Below are 15,966 nucleotides of genomic sequence, written 5' to 3'. Positions count from 1 at the left end.
TAACCTCATGATGTCTCTGGAGGTTTAAAAAGAAAAGATCTATTTCATCATAATATCATCTATATTTCTTTCAAGTTCTAATTTTTTATGTTGAAGTCTTAAAATAGGGTTGGATGTTTAAAATTAAAATGTTTTCATCACTTCAAATTCTACAACTGTTCCTTTTCTTAGTGTTTAGTGTCACACAGGCAAACCCTGTCCCAATCACACAGAAACAGATTTGTTATTCCTGGTCTCTAAAATAGCTCAGAATATATTTGGAGATAGAAAGTATATGTACTTGCATTTATGCAGAATTGGAAATGTCAAATAGAACTGTTCATGCACACACCCTTCATAGGAACTTTTAATAGGAAAATTCTCATTTAAACCTCGTCCTGAGCCTATTTCTCCATTTACATATTTGTTTGTTTTAAAACTCACTTGAAGAAAGCTAAGGAAATATTTAGCTCACTAATATTTTGAAGTAACATTTTACGTGAGTATCCAGCACCACAGTGCAAGGATATTTGAAAATGTCAAGAAAAAAAATAACAAAAAAATTAATAGCTTTCTCCATCTCTTTCTTTTCTTTCTCTCCTCTGTTACACTGTGTGAGGTATAAATGTCTTATTTAATCCCTGACTGAGAAATGTAAAATGTCACATTATTAAATTAAAATAGTAAAAATTGTGCCCTTCTTGAGTGCCCATTCTATTGACCAAACTTTCAATCAAAAGACAAATTTGAAAATAGGGGGAAAAGAGGATGTATTTCTATATCACTTTTGTTAGACCTAAAAGTCTATACCTTGATAAAGAGAAAATGAGTCAGTCAGACAGACATACACACACAGAATGAGAATTAGAATCAGTAAAATTGTAGGGTAGAAAAGTAACTTAAAAGTAAAATTGTATTTGATTCTCTTGATACTCAAAGAAAAGGCGGCCCAATTATCAATGATCTCAACTTTATACTTTCTTCAGAACATATGCTCTACCCCTTCACAGCTATTAAAAAGATTAAAAGTCATGACCACAGCACTTGAAAAGAACAATGCAAGTTCATTTTAGCTAATCTGATATCTTAAAATAGACCACCATAAAAATCACTCTAGAAAAATGAGAATCTATTTTTAAATGCTTCCAGAAAGAAAAAGGTGGTCCATCTTCCTCAGTTTATCAGTCCTGACTATGAAGAAAAAGACTGCCTAATTCTAAATCTAATTTTTAATTCTGTTATTTAATCACACACTTTCATGCTAAATCTTAGTAAAAATGTGAACTTACTTCTCTCAAACTCTAGATGTTTTCTCTCAGGTTCCCCTTCTCTTTTTCTAGCGCACTTACTCAAAGCATGGTTATTGGACAATTTGCATAAGAATCACCTCATATGTTTGTAAAAATGCAGAAACAACAGATTATTATATCTGGACCTGATAATAGAAAGTCAATTTTTTAAAACTTTTTTTAACGAATAGTTAATGATCTAATAGTTTCTAATGTTGAGAACCCTTTTGACCTAATAGATCACCCACAACAGAGAAAAAGCGATGGCAATGGCTTTCAGTCAGAAGTTTAGCTGATGTGCTTGAGAAATAAAGAAGAAACAGATTGGATAGAAGTGAGCAAGAGATGCCATTAAATAGTAGAGAGAGGATCTTGGTTGAGATGCAGAGCCACTGTAGAATTTAACCAAAAAAAAAAAAACAAAAAAAAAAAAAAAAAAAAAAAAAACCTGGTTTGGCCAAGTTTGAAAGAATTCCTCTCTCTGCTCTATGGCAAACAGATTGTAGAAAGAGCAAGAATGTGAGCAGGGAAACCAGACAGAAATTATTGCAATAATATCAGAGACAAATGACAATGGCTTGGACCAGGATAAAAATTGTGATTGGAAGTCAAATTCTAGATATATTATAAAAATACATTCAATAGTATTTTATTATTATTTGGATGTGAATTGTTAGAATGAAGAGTCATGATACCTCTGAGGTATTTTTGGCTTCAGTAACTGGAGCTGTAGAGTATGCACTGACTCTAGGAACACTACAAGTCGAGCAGGTTTGTGGGGATCAAATGATTTGCAACATTCTAAGTCTGGGAATTCTAGGAGATATTCAAATGGAAATACCAGTATATAGACAGATACTGGGGTCTTAAGTTCACAGGAGGAAGTCAGTCTGGACGACACGGTGGGATTTAAAAGCACCAGGTTGAATGAAGTCAAGTTGGGAGAAAAGAAAGGTAGTCCAAGGAATGTCTCTGAGGAACTCCATTAAAGCAATCCGGAGCCAAATCAGGGAGTGAGGGCTCTCACCCACTATTTCACATGTTTGCGGGTAAAGTGAAAAGTGGGTGAAGTGAAAAGATAGAGTGAGAATTCACCTTTGAATTTATCAACATAGAAGAATTGTTGCCTTTGGTGGAATCAGTTTTTCTAAAGTAGAGGACAGGAAGCAATAACCAGAATAGAGTGGATTTAAGAGAAAATGGAAAGAGTAATTTATATTTTTTAAATACATGCACTTGCTTTGCTCAATTTTGCCCTTTTCATCTCATTTAATAAACAATACGTGTAACTTCCATTTTTGTTCAACCAATTAGATTGCTTTTACTTGATAAATTAAATATAAATATGACCTTTTTTTTTTTTTTTTTAAATAGCTGCACTCACAGCATACAGAAGTTTCCAGGCCAGGGAATCCCAGCTGGCAATGCCAGATCCTATAACCTACTGTACTATGTCAGGGATTGAACCCGCACTCTTCAGTGACCTGGAGCTGCTGCAGTTGGATTCTCAGCCCACTGTGCCACATCCAGAACTCCTAAATAGCCCTTTTAATATTCCTTTTTTATTGAGGACTCAGTGCCTACATTATTAGCAACATTTTTGTCATTGGGAAGTTTGATAAAATCTATTCTAACTCTTACAACAAGAAAGAGTTTTTCCGAATTCTATCCAGGTATTTGGATGCATTCCTATTTGCAAACAATATATATATATTTTCAATTAAGATGTGTCGTCAGAAGTATGGCAATATATTGTACTTATTTCCCTCTAACTCAGTCGAATTTTTCAATTCTTATAACAACCAAATGCAAAATGTACATTGCACGACATGTTCTACCACAAACCAAAATGTACATTGCACGACATGTTCTACCACAAACCATTTTGCCTTAACTTGCTGGAGGCTATTAACTGCAATATGGTAGCAGTTCACATTAAGTATCTGCAGACTGTTTAATTTGGGTAAAGCAAAACAAACCACTTTGGTGGATCCTCTAAATATCTATGAATAACAGCATGTGACAATAATATTATTGTATCAATGCTATATATTAATTCTATTTTTTTAAAGTAGTAACTAACAATCTTAGAATTACTCACATCCTAAATGGTTAAAATACATTTTAAGGAGCAAACTCTTAACCATCTAGAATTCTCTGCTCTACAGAATACAATACTTCCAAGTATTTTCTTGCCCATATCTACAGATTAAAATTTGCTAGTAACTTAAATAATAAAATGCAATTCAAATATTCAGAGACACGTACACATTTATATTTTCAACTGTTTAATTTTCCTCTGGGTGCATGTATTAATTAATTAATGTGTTGGCCTTCCTATGTGATGACTTGCTTAAAAAGTAGAATTATTAATAAAGAATATTTTTCTTGCTTTAGCATATTTAGGGCAAAGACCAAATGTTTGAGATATTTAAACCTATTTTAGCTTATGACAAGCTTAAAAAGAGCAGGAAATGTGTCCCAGATACACTCTGTAAGTTAAAAATTGAGAAAGCAGTCACATAAAAGCTAGGCAAGAAAGAAAAAATGCACACACAGAAAAATATTTTTTACAAGTCTAATTCATTTAAATGCTAAGAAAACTAAAAGCATCATAATAGTGATAATTATAAGCTGAGCAGAATCAAAATTTCAGAATGAATATAAAGGATATAAACTCATCTAAAGAAAAGAAAAGCTGTTTTAATATAAAAACTATTACTAGAATCCAAAGGATCACATTCTTCATTTAAAGAAAAAAACAATTAGCAAAAATTTTGGAGGGTGGAAACATGTTTTAGTAATCTACAGTTAACTTCTAACTTTTATATACTCTCCTCATGAATTGAAGTAAACCTTTTTTGAAGAAGTTTGGAATATTTAGTTTGGGATAACCCACTGCATATCATCTTAACTCTGTAAGAACATTCTTCTCCATACAGATGTAAACAGAGTCAGCTGATCTCTGAGACATTGTAAGCCTAGCAGGTCAAAGAAAAGGTAATCATATAACATTAATATATTATATAAATCATTTTATAAAATATAATTTTGAATTATGTGTTTAATAAAAGAAAGGGCCCACAGAGGCAAAAGCATGTAGGGCCCACAAAAGTCTTAAAGTGGCCCTGGTTTGTGAACCAAATCACACAAACCAAGTCCATATTCATTCTATTACAGGGTGATGAGAAATTTCCTCCTCTCTTTTGTTGGAAGTAAGGTTACAACCCTTTGCCTTGGAGTTCCTAAGAAAAACAAAAAGTAAGAGCCAATTATGAAACCATATTACTTATATTTATTTTCATTCACAACTCTTTTGTATCTACTTTTGAAAGGCTAAATAGACATAGATATTTTACCTCAAAAGTTATAAGAATGGAAAAATTGATCCCCTCTGTGCTGGAAAGTATGTCACTCAGAAGCAGTGTGGAATATGCAAAGATAACATGCTTTGGGCACATATGAGGTGGTTCTAGTGCTTTTAGGTTTCTAAGTTTGGACAATTTTCTTTCTTTATTGAAATGTAGTTGAGATACAATACTATGCTAGTTTCAAGTGTATAATCTGACATTTATATACATTATCAAATTATCACCACAATAAATCTAGTAGCCATCTGCCCCATTCAAATTATTACATTAATGACCATATTCCTTATGCTATATATTACATCCCTGTGATTATTTGTAATTTCACTGGATGTTTGTACCTCTTAATCCTCTATATCTATTTCATACACACCTTTCTCCACTCCTTTTGGCAACCCCACCCATCTGTTCTCTGTATCTATGAGTCTATTTCTCTTTTGTTTTGTTAATTCTTTTTGTTTTTTAGATTCCACACATAAGTGAGATCATGTGATACTTGTCTGGCAATTTTCATAACATCTCTATGCCACATTTCCTCTGTATGTAAAAAAAGGGTAGGTATCATATCACATAACAAGACAGTTATGATATTTCATCGGCAACCCCCAAACTCACATAGGCTTTCTTCAATGTCCAGATAGCAGAAAATGGCACCACTATTCACCAAGCTGCTCAGAACAAAAACCCTTGGCCTGATCTGTGAACCCTGTCTTTCCCATCCCAAGTTTAATCAACCATCATCTTAATAAGCTCACCTTGTCTAGGCCAACAATGTGTCTCTTCTAGACCATATTATTAACCTTCAAATTGTTCCTTTTCTGTGACTCTTTTTATCAGATAATCTGTATGCCACATCTCTGCATTATCTTTGTAAATTAGAAATCAAATTATTATATCACCAATGCTTCTAGTAGAGTTTACAACAACACTAGTAAACTATGACCTTCAAGGCACTCTTTGGTATGGCCCCTTTCTCTCTCTTTGACTTCATTTTTTACCACAGCTCACAGCAACGCTGGATCCTTAACCCTCTGAGCAGGGCCAGAGATCAAATCCACATCCTCATGGATACAAGCTGGATTCATTACCACTGAGCCACAATGGGAACTTCTAAAATAAATTATAATTTCAAAATAGATTTACATAAAAGTTGTGAAAATATAGCAGACATTTCCATATATCCCATAATTACTGACATTTTACATTGCTGTGAAATATTTGTTACAATCACTGAACCAACATTGCACATTATAATTAAATAAAGAATGTAATTTATTTTTATTAAGATATTCTAAGTCTTCATTTAATTTCCTTTGCTTATTTCAGGATATCATCTACATTACATGTAGTTTTTACTCTCTTTAGGTGTTTCCTTGTGGAATAGTTTCTCAGACTTAAATGACCTTGATGGTGGTGAGCATTACTGGTAAATTGTATTACAGAATGTTCCTCAATTAGAAATTTTCTGAATGTTTTTTTCCATGACCAGACTGGAGTTAATGGGTTTTGAGAAAAAGACTGCAGAGGTAGTATGTCATTCTCATCGCAGCACAACATATCAAGTGTACATAATATCAATACAATTTCCCACTGTCGATATTAACCTTCACCATCCTACTAAGCTTGTGTTTTCTCTGCTGCAGTATTACACTGCCCCACTTTCCATACTGTGTTCTTAGGAAGGAAGTCATAATATGCATTTCACACTTAAGGAAAAGGGACTTATGCTCTGCTTCTTTGGGAGTAGAGTACTTACGTAAATTACTTGAAATTCTTTTCAATGGGATTTTTTGGCTACACCCTAAATATTTTTTTTTTAAATTTCATACACTGAGGTTGGCTGTGCTATAAAGTTCTGTGGGGTTTGACTAGTCCTATATCTATATAATCATAGTCACATACAGAGTAGTTTTACCACTCTAGTCAACACTTTCTTCTATCCCCTCACTAAATTCCTGGCAACTACTCATTTGTTTACTGTCTGTATTTTAGTCTCTGTCCAAATTTCATCCTTGTTTTTGCTTAGTTTGATAGTCCATTTTATTTTTTGCTTGTTTATTTCGGTTTTGTTTTTTGGCCATGCTCATGGCATACAGAATTTCCTGGGCCAGGAATCAAACCTGCACAGCAGTGACTGGAGCCACAGCAGTGACAATGCCAGATCCTTAACCCACTGAGACATCAGGGAACATCATAGTCCATTTGTTTTTATCACTAAATAGTATGCTATTATATGGATGTAGCACAGTTTCTCAATTCACCTATTTATCAATTTACTTATTGAAAAACATTTTGATTGCTTCTAATTTGGGACCACTATGAATAAAGGTGCTATAAACATTTATGTGTGGGTTTTGAATGGACATAAATTTTCAACACAAATGGTTAAATACCAGTAGTGTTGGATCATATAAGATTTGATTTAGTATTATGAGAAATTACCAAGTTGTCTTCTAGAGTGGCTGCTAACATTTTTCATTGCCACCAGCAATGAAATTCCCACCAGAAATGAAAGTTCCTGTGCTATCTCATTAGCGTTTGGTTGTGTTGGTATTTTGGATTTTAGCCATTCTAATAGGTGTGTTTTAATATCTCATTTTTTAATTAAAGTATAGTTCATTTATAATGTTGTGCCAATTTCCGTTTGTTTTAATGTATGTTAAAGCATGTTGAGCACCTTGTCACATACTTATTTGCTGTCTGTATGTCTCCTTTGGTGAAGTGTTTTTTCAGATCTTTTGCCCACTGAGATTGTTGAGTTTTGAAATTTCTATATTTGGTATTCCAGTTCGTTATCAGATATATGTTTTAAGAAGACTTCCACCCAGCCTCTGGCTTGTCTTTTCATGATTTTAACAGTGTCCTTCATAGAAGAGAAATTTATAATTTTAAAACACAGCTTATCTATTTTTTGAAATTCAGAAACAATACTTTTGGTGTTGTATCAAAAGCTCAACATCCAACCCACAGTTACTTCAACATTCTCCTACATCTTCTTCTAGAAGTTTTATAATTTTGCATTTCACATTTCTATGATGTAGTTTGTATAAAATTTGTAAAGGTGTAAAGCCTTTGCCTAGGTTCATAATTGTTTTGCTGTTGTTGTTGTTTTATCCAGTTGTTTCAGCACTAGTTTTGAAAAGACTAGATTTTCTTCACTGAATTGCCTTTGCAAGTTTATTTAGATAAGTTCATTATATTTGTGTTCATTCCTCTAGACTTTCTATTCTGTTTCATTGATCTACATATTTATTCTTTTGCCAATACACTATCTCTTATTTACTATAGCTCTGTACTAAATCTCAAAAACTGATAATGAGAATCCTCTAATTTGGTTCTTCATTTTCAATATTGTGATGGCTATTCTAGATTCTTTATCCTTCCATAGGAAATTTAAAATCAGTGTTTTGAAACCACCAAATAAGTTGTTGGGATTTTGATTGGGATTGCACTGAATTAACAAAGTTGGGAGGAATTGACATCTTAATGATTTTGGTACTACCAATCTATAATAAAGAATGTCTTTATTTAGATTTTCTTGGATTTCTTTCATCATTGTTCTTTAATTTCAGCAGAGAATTCCTGTTCATATTTGGTTACTTAAATCCAAATTATTTTTACAGGGTCATCTAAGAGGTTATTATAAATGGTATTTTTGTTTAATTTCAAATTCCAATTACTTATTGATGTACATATGAAAGCAATTGACTTTAATATAGTACCCTTGCATTATATATTAATCATGCTAAATAATAGCTTATCTTTTCTGGGAGTTTAATTTTAGATTCTTTCTGACTCTTTTAGATTCTTTTCTAAAGTGTCATTTGGTGCTTATAAATTCCCATTGAGAACTGCATTAAGCAGCTTTTTCTCCCTCCAAAATATTTTAATGAACAGAATTTTATTTTAAATTAGTTCAAAATTTTAAAATATTTTTCTCTTTCGGTACTTCTTCACCTCGTGGGTTATCTAGAAGTATGTTGCTAATTTACAAATATTTTGGAATCACCCTGATTTTTATCAATTGGTTGATTTATAGTTATTGTGCTGTGGTCCAAGACCACATTTTGTACATGCATTTTTTAATTTTCAAAAGTATATTTTATGTCCACAAATTAGGTCTATCTTGGTTAATATTCTATGTTAGCCTGAGATCTGCTCCACTGTTGTAAATGCAGTATTGTATAAATGTTAATTAGATTGAAAGAGCTGTTAAGGACATCTGTATTCTTACTGATTTCCACCTGTCTGACCTATCAATTACTTACAGAGAGGTGTGGAATTTCCCATCAAATCATTTTGATTTGATGATTTCTCCTTTCAGTTCTATCAATTTTGCCTCATAACTCTAGCGTTCCTTTGTTTAGGTATGTGTGTATTTAGGATTGTTATGTCTTCCTGGAAAATGATCCCTTCATTATTAGTTAATGACTCCCTTTATTTCCAATAACCTTGCTTGTTCTGAAGTCTGACGTTTGTATGGCTATATTGGCTTTTGGTTAGGCTTAATACAGTATGTCTTTCTCCATTCCTTTACTTTTAACCTATCTGGATATTTACATTTAAAGTGAGTTTTTTTAATAAACAATATATAGGCTTTAACATACTCTTTTATCCAATCTGACAATACTTTTCTTCAAATGGCATTTGAACAATTGACATTAATAATAAGATATATCTGGATATATAGCTAACATACTTTTGAATATTTTCTATTCATTGTGTAGGTGGTTTGGTCTTCTTTTTTTAGTCATTTTCTGCCACCTCTGGTTGTAATTGCACATTTTGTATTATTTAATTTTATCTCTTTTGCCAGAAGAGATGTAATGTATTACTTTGTATGTTATTTGTGAAATGTTTTACTTTATAAAATGCTGTTGTTATATATTTGAATAGTATACAGATTAAGAACATTAGGACAGCATGTATTAATAAAAAAATGAGTTTTCTTTATGTTAAAATTGAACCTTGATTTAAGGTCATAGATTCCAAAGACATAATTTTTCAAGACTGGCCAAATTAAGTCAGGAATTTAGGGACCTAGAAATAGACTATGAACAGATTTTTTTGGTGCCAAGTTTTGTGGTAAATTTAGTTTGGGCAGCATGGGAAGTATTTTTCCCTTGTGGCTCCACCTACCTTTTCCTTTTCCTATCCCTCAATAGCAATTATCTTGCCATAAACTGAACATCTACATTTTGTCTTTTTTTTTTAAAGACAAATCTTTACAAAGCAATTTTGACCTGGGAATGATGTACACTTGTTACAGTTGAACTGGATGTGCAGCATTTTTCTTCTAAAAATTCAGTATTTTTATTGATAAAACATAATGAGTCATGAGAGGACACAGGATGTAATTTTTATGTCCTAGGGTTGCTTTGATAACATTTTTTGAATCTGAGCTCTGAGGAGAATTTAAATAATATGCTTTTTAGAGTTATGCCTGTCTTCTAAGGTAGTACATGTGTGCCCGTGAAACCCCGCTCATCTGCTCGGTTAATGCTCACTTTTTTATACAAATGTGTATGTCCATGCTAGGGAGTGAGGGGTGTATGTAAAGAGATAGTTTTGATCCTAATAAAAGAGAAATTGGAAATATAGAATTCAAGAAATCAAGATTATATCAATCACACTTCCTTCTTCTGTAACCATTCCTCAAGCCCACATGACTCTCACTTTGGATTCTAAATGTTCTTAAGAGTATCACCCCAGTGAAACAGGCTTGCCTCTCTGGCCTTGGCTTTCAAATAGATAAAAGGAATGGGGGCAGTTATCTATACAGTACATTTCAGTTTTGAAAGTTGCTTATCTATGATTACCTGATTTATTTAAGTCTATAATACAAAAAATATTTTATCTAAGTATATGTTGACTTTCAAGCAAGGTTTTGGGTTTAAATATATGTATATTTCTAGAAATTTTTATGGGGAAATATTACCAAATAAAAGTGTGGGAAAGAATAAGGTAGAAAATATATTTGTAATAGAATTTTAAAACTTCTGAAAATACATCACACATTTCAAATTATACATCTTCTGATATTTAATTATATTGAGTAGTTTCAAGAATGAAATGTTTTTCTTTTTTTTTTGATCAAAACAATACATAGAGACCATCAAAAAATCAGAAAATATTGAAAGTATAAAAACTGAAAGTATTCATAAATATAGAATATATATTTATACATATCAATACATATGCATATATTTATTACCTTGTATATATTTGTGTGTATACATACCTATGTGTGTATATTGACATATTCATTCACTTATGTATATTCATATGCATATATGTTTATATAGTCAAATGATGTATCATAAAAATTGGATTTTTTTTTCCATGAGTCTTTTCACTGATGTTATGAACAATTTTCTGTGGCTATAACTATAAATTTTGCATCATCATTTCTAAGGGCTGCATAGAATTTTGCTAAGTGAACATACTGCTTTTTTTATATGTAGTCCCCAATAGTTGATCACTTAGTTTTTATACAGTTGTTTCCTTAAAATAATATATTTTAGTAATTGTATATGCTCTAGCTATATAATCATTTCCTAAGAATAAGCACTAAGAGTTAGAATTTGGGCATCTCATGGTATGCTCATTTTTAATACTTAAAGTTTGTACAAGTACCACTCAAAGTTACAGATTGTTCAATTTTAATTACACTCAATACTTGTTTGTGAATTTGCATTTATTGAAAATGTTGAATTTAATTTTTTTCAATTTGAATATAACTTCAACCTAATTTAAAGTATAAATAGTGACATCCTACTGCACCACTTAAACACTGCATATACAACAACGGCGTTACTTTGGGTTGTGGCTGCTGAGTTGTCATTTTGCTCACCCTCTAATTCAGTGCTTTTCCATATCACAGCCTGTCAACAGAGCATTTCAATCTTAGGTCTCAATAAAATTATAGATTGCTAACTTTCTTAAATCCACTGGATTATTTAAAAACCATAAATAGTAAATGTAGAAATGTCATAGTCTACATCATTTACCAATATTTTGTTTCCTTTTAATGTATTACTATAGAAATAGCCAAATATTAGAAAAATATTATTTAAATATTGGAAAAATAGATTGCTTTTAATTTTTGAATTATTTTCTAGCAGAAATAAATGTGAGGAGTCTCAAATTACTAAGAAAAAAGCTATGCTTTAGATGTAGAATTGAAGAATCTTGGAATACCTGAAAATATATAATATGCAAAATATTTAATTATTAAAATTTTTTTCTGACATTAGGAAGCTTTAATAAGGAATATCATCTTTTCTAACTGAATTTCTTTTCTAAAGCCTCAACATCTTGAATCATAAAATACAGGACTGCATTTCATAAAGGTTACACTTTTTCCACATCTGGTAAAGAATTAAATCAATAGGCATATTTGGAAGAACAAAAGTTGGATTGTATATTCCACTGGGTGAAGAAAAAAAAGATACCGCAAGGTAAAAGTAGATGTTAACAGACTAATGATCATTTTTTAATAACAGAGGGACCTTTCAGTGAAAAAAATACCAATATATTTTTTTCATTGCTGTCTTCTCTTTCAGCTAACCTTTGAATGAGAGAAACTTCTGCTGATGTCAAATGACCACAAGGATATTAACAACTGGACTTGGAGCCTGTCGGCTGCTGTTGGGTATATCTCCTTTACCAGGCTGGCTTTCTTCACTACTGCCACTGACCTTGCAAACAGCTCCGACAAAGGTCGGAATGGATTCATTGATCAGCTAGACCAAGCATATGACAGTCTGTGCCTTAATTGAATCCCAAAAGGGGGCAGACTGGGTTTTTATTACAGAGGCCAGCCGATAGCACTCATTAAAAGCTCCACAGACTGTGTGGTTTACTAATTAGTTTATTATACAGACACCTTGACGATGGGCAAAGTTGTCATTTTGCCCTTTATCGCACAGGGGATGTTGTTAAAAGTTTAATCAGCTAACACTGACCAAGTTAGCTTGGCAGGCTGTGGATGGTCATTACTGAGGTCACCCCTGCTGTAGCAATTCTGACAGGGTCACAGCATGAACTTACAATAAAGAGAGTGTTCCATAAGGTAAGAGAGCACCTGAAAGGGACCCCAGAAAAGAGATGTGCTCTGCGGGGAGTAGGAAACAGATGGGCTGTTAGGACAAGTGAATCCCTTTAAAGTTTATCTTTGCCTGCCCTGTTTAACATATGCTTTCTGAAAAGATGCGGCATTCAACAATCACTTTGATATGTTCATCAGAAATAGGATTGGTAATAGGGTTTTTGTTTTGTTTTGTTTTGTTTTGTTGCCAAATAGAGGTGCACCTGATTTAAAATTTTTCTCTTTTTATTTAAACTTTACACAGTTCCAGGGAAGAAAGTGAGGTATTTCATTCTGTTTAAACTGGCCCTAGGTAGACCAAAGGAAAAGTCTTGTTTCAATCTAGTGCCATTTTTTTTTTTTTTTTTTTACTCAGAAGATCATTTTAAGCACTTCCCCACTGTATAAGAAAATTCTCTAATTTACCAACTTTTTCTTATTTATTTCAGTGGTTCTGATTTTTTCTAATTGGCTGATTTCTAAACTGTATAATATTCCTTTGTGTGACTAAGCAAAATTGTACAGTGAGTGAAGTTCAATGAAGCTACCTTATGAATTTGGTAAAGACTCATCAATGGAATATAATACAACGTCAAGTTAAAAATTATTGACAAATTCAATAGGTGTTATATAAATAAACACATAAAATATTTTTCTCTTTATGTCCACTTTTTGACTGCTCTAATGATTCCATTTTGTTCTCTCAGTAGAACTGATCATGTAGTCAATCTAATTCAGTTATTAAATTACCAACTCATAACATTTTTCAACCCATAACTTTGATTTTTCATGCATAATCATAATGAGATTTTACTATGCAAAGTAACTGTCAATGCATTTTAATAGTAAATGCAAGCTCTATGGATGATCTACTAAGATGCAGATAACCAGTTTGGAAAGAAGTATCTGCAAGTTCTCTGAATTTGGTCCTAAGATATTCAAATCTATAGAGATCTACATGAACCTGAACTTTAGACCCAGTTTATACAATATCCAGATTTGCTGATCCAGATGTGATCCTTTGAAATTGAAGCTTTTCCTAGCATATAACCTTTTTTTGAAGCAATAGTCATCACATCTATTATATTATCTAAAGGATTTGTGATAGTAAATCCATATGGGTTAAACAGATAAGGATGTGTTCAGACTATGCATTTATTTTTAATACAACAAACTTTTATTTTGGCTATGTCATGAAAAATAATATGCAACACTGAAAGCATCTACCCTGGAGATTAAAATATAATTTAGTAGATATGTAATCACACTGGAGGAGGTTTTCTGAAAGGAAATAAATATTCTGTATTGCATTCTAACTACAGAAGAAATTTTAGTAAGTGATGTGTATGATCCAAAATGGAATTGATCCAGGACTTAAGGCCTAATACTAGGCTAACTATAGGGTTTCTGCAAGGAGGCAACTTCAGGGGTTCACAGTTTATGGTAGTCCTAAGGAAACTTCCCACAGAGACAGATTGCTCTGTCAAGCCCACACAGGCAATGTTTCATCATTAACTTATTTTGGAACAAAAAATAAACTGTTTTAACAGTGGTATGAAAAGAGAATTGCTATTGTGCATATTTTCCTCCACAGGCTATGAAAGAAGTTATAAAAAATTTTTAGTAAAGAATCTGAAATCTCATCTTTCAAAGTATTTCATCAGCAGCATGCTGGTTTCAAATACTTACAAGGATTTATTCTATATAAAAGTTTGGCAAATTTAATGATTAAAGACAAGAATCTTTAACTTTGTATATCATAAGACAACTTAAGAAGTGAAAACTGGAATTACATACCACGAAAATATACTTGCAATACACAAAACTTACAAAGACTCAATATCAATACTGTATAAGAAAGACCTATAAATCATTACAGTGAGGGAAAAAATGGATGAAAGAACAGAAGACAACAATAGAAATACTTTTAAAGGAAGCAGGAAAAGATGGGACTAAATATATATTATTTAGCACATTTTGTGTATATATATATAACTACATAGTTTTTATATGTATATAAATACATACACATATATAAGCCATTACACTATCAAAATATTTTGACTTATTTGTGATCAGGGAAACAAATGAAGATAACAATGACACACTATTTTATGTACATTTTGATTGGCAAAAAATTTAAATACTGATAATACCAAAAGTAAAAGACAATGTGGATACATACAACCTCATATATTATAATAATTTTGAAAATGGCTTGGCATTGCATATAATTAGTCACATAACCCTCAACCCAATAATCATTCTTCTAGGTATATGTCCCATAGAACTTTTGTCATATGAGCTTCAGGAGACATGCACAAGATTGTTCACATCCTGGATTGTACAGCCATAGGTGCCTATTTAGTAAACTATAAATAAATAAACTGACCAACCACAGATACACAAACAAAGTAGACTATATATAGCCAATGTTAGGGATGTTAAAGTAAATAAAGATTTTGTTTAATTTATGTACCTGTAGGACAAGAAAAAATAAAGAAAATCAAAAATAAAGAAATAAAAATGCACATGCCCACAGTGAAGAAGAAATTGAAAATGAGATTTTGAGGAGATAGATGCTGGAGCTTCCAAGGAGGGGATAAGAAGTTTTGATGTTGGTAACCTACGCGGTTGGTTTTTATTTCCTCAGGGGCAGGAGATAAATCCTTGGGCTCAGGTAAGGCAGAGAGTTAGAATGAATAATGCTACATAAATATATTACCATCAAAGTATTACATACCCTCTGTGAAAGGATAGACTGATAACTCAGGTAGATATTTAAAAGAGGTCTAAACCTAGATTCTGTGTGAGGAAAGAAAATGTTTTTCCTAAGAAGCTTAACTACTGCCCTGATTCTCAAGAAAATTTAGAGTCTCATTTATCTGTATATTCCAATAATCTTCATGTCAAAAAGTAACATAAAAATAAATATGTTTCACTATGATTAAAATATTTTTGATACTGCATAGAATAGAAAATGATTGGGGTAGTGCATGTTGTGGCACAGTGGAAACGAATCTAATTAGTATCCATGAAGTTGTGGGTTTAATCCCTTGTCTCGCTCAGTGGGTTAAGGATCTGGCATTGCCACGAGCTGTGGTGTAGGGCACAGACATGGCTTGGATCCCGTGTTGCTGTGGCTGTGGCATGGGCCAGCTGTTGTAGTTCCAATTTAACCCCTAGTCTGGGAACCTCCATATGCTGTGGGTGTGGCCCTATAAACCTCCATATGCTGTGG

Source organism: Sus scrofa, chromosome 5 (genome assembly GCF_000003025.6).
Source record: "Sus scrofa isolate TJ Tabasco breed Duroc chromosome 5, Sscrofa11.1, whole genome shotgun sequence".
NCBI classification, from domain to species: domain Eukaryota; kingdom Metazoa; phylum Chordata; class Mammalia; order Artiodactyla; family Suidae; genus Sus; species Sus scrofa.
This window is presented reverse-complemented; position numbering follows the sequence as displayed.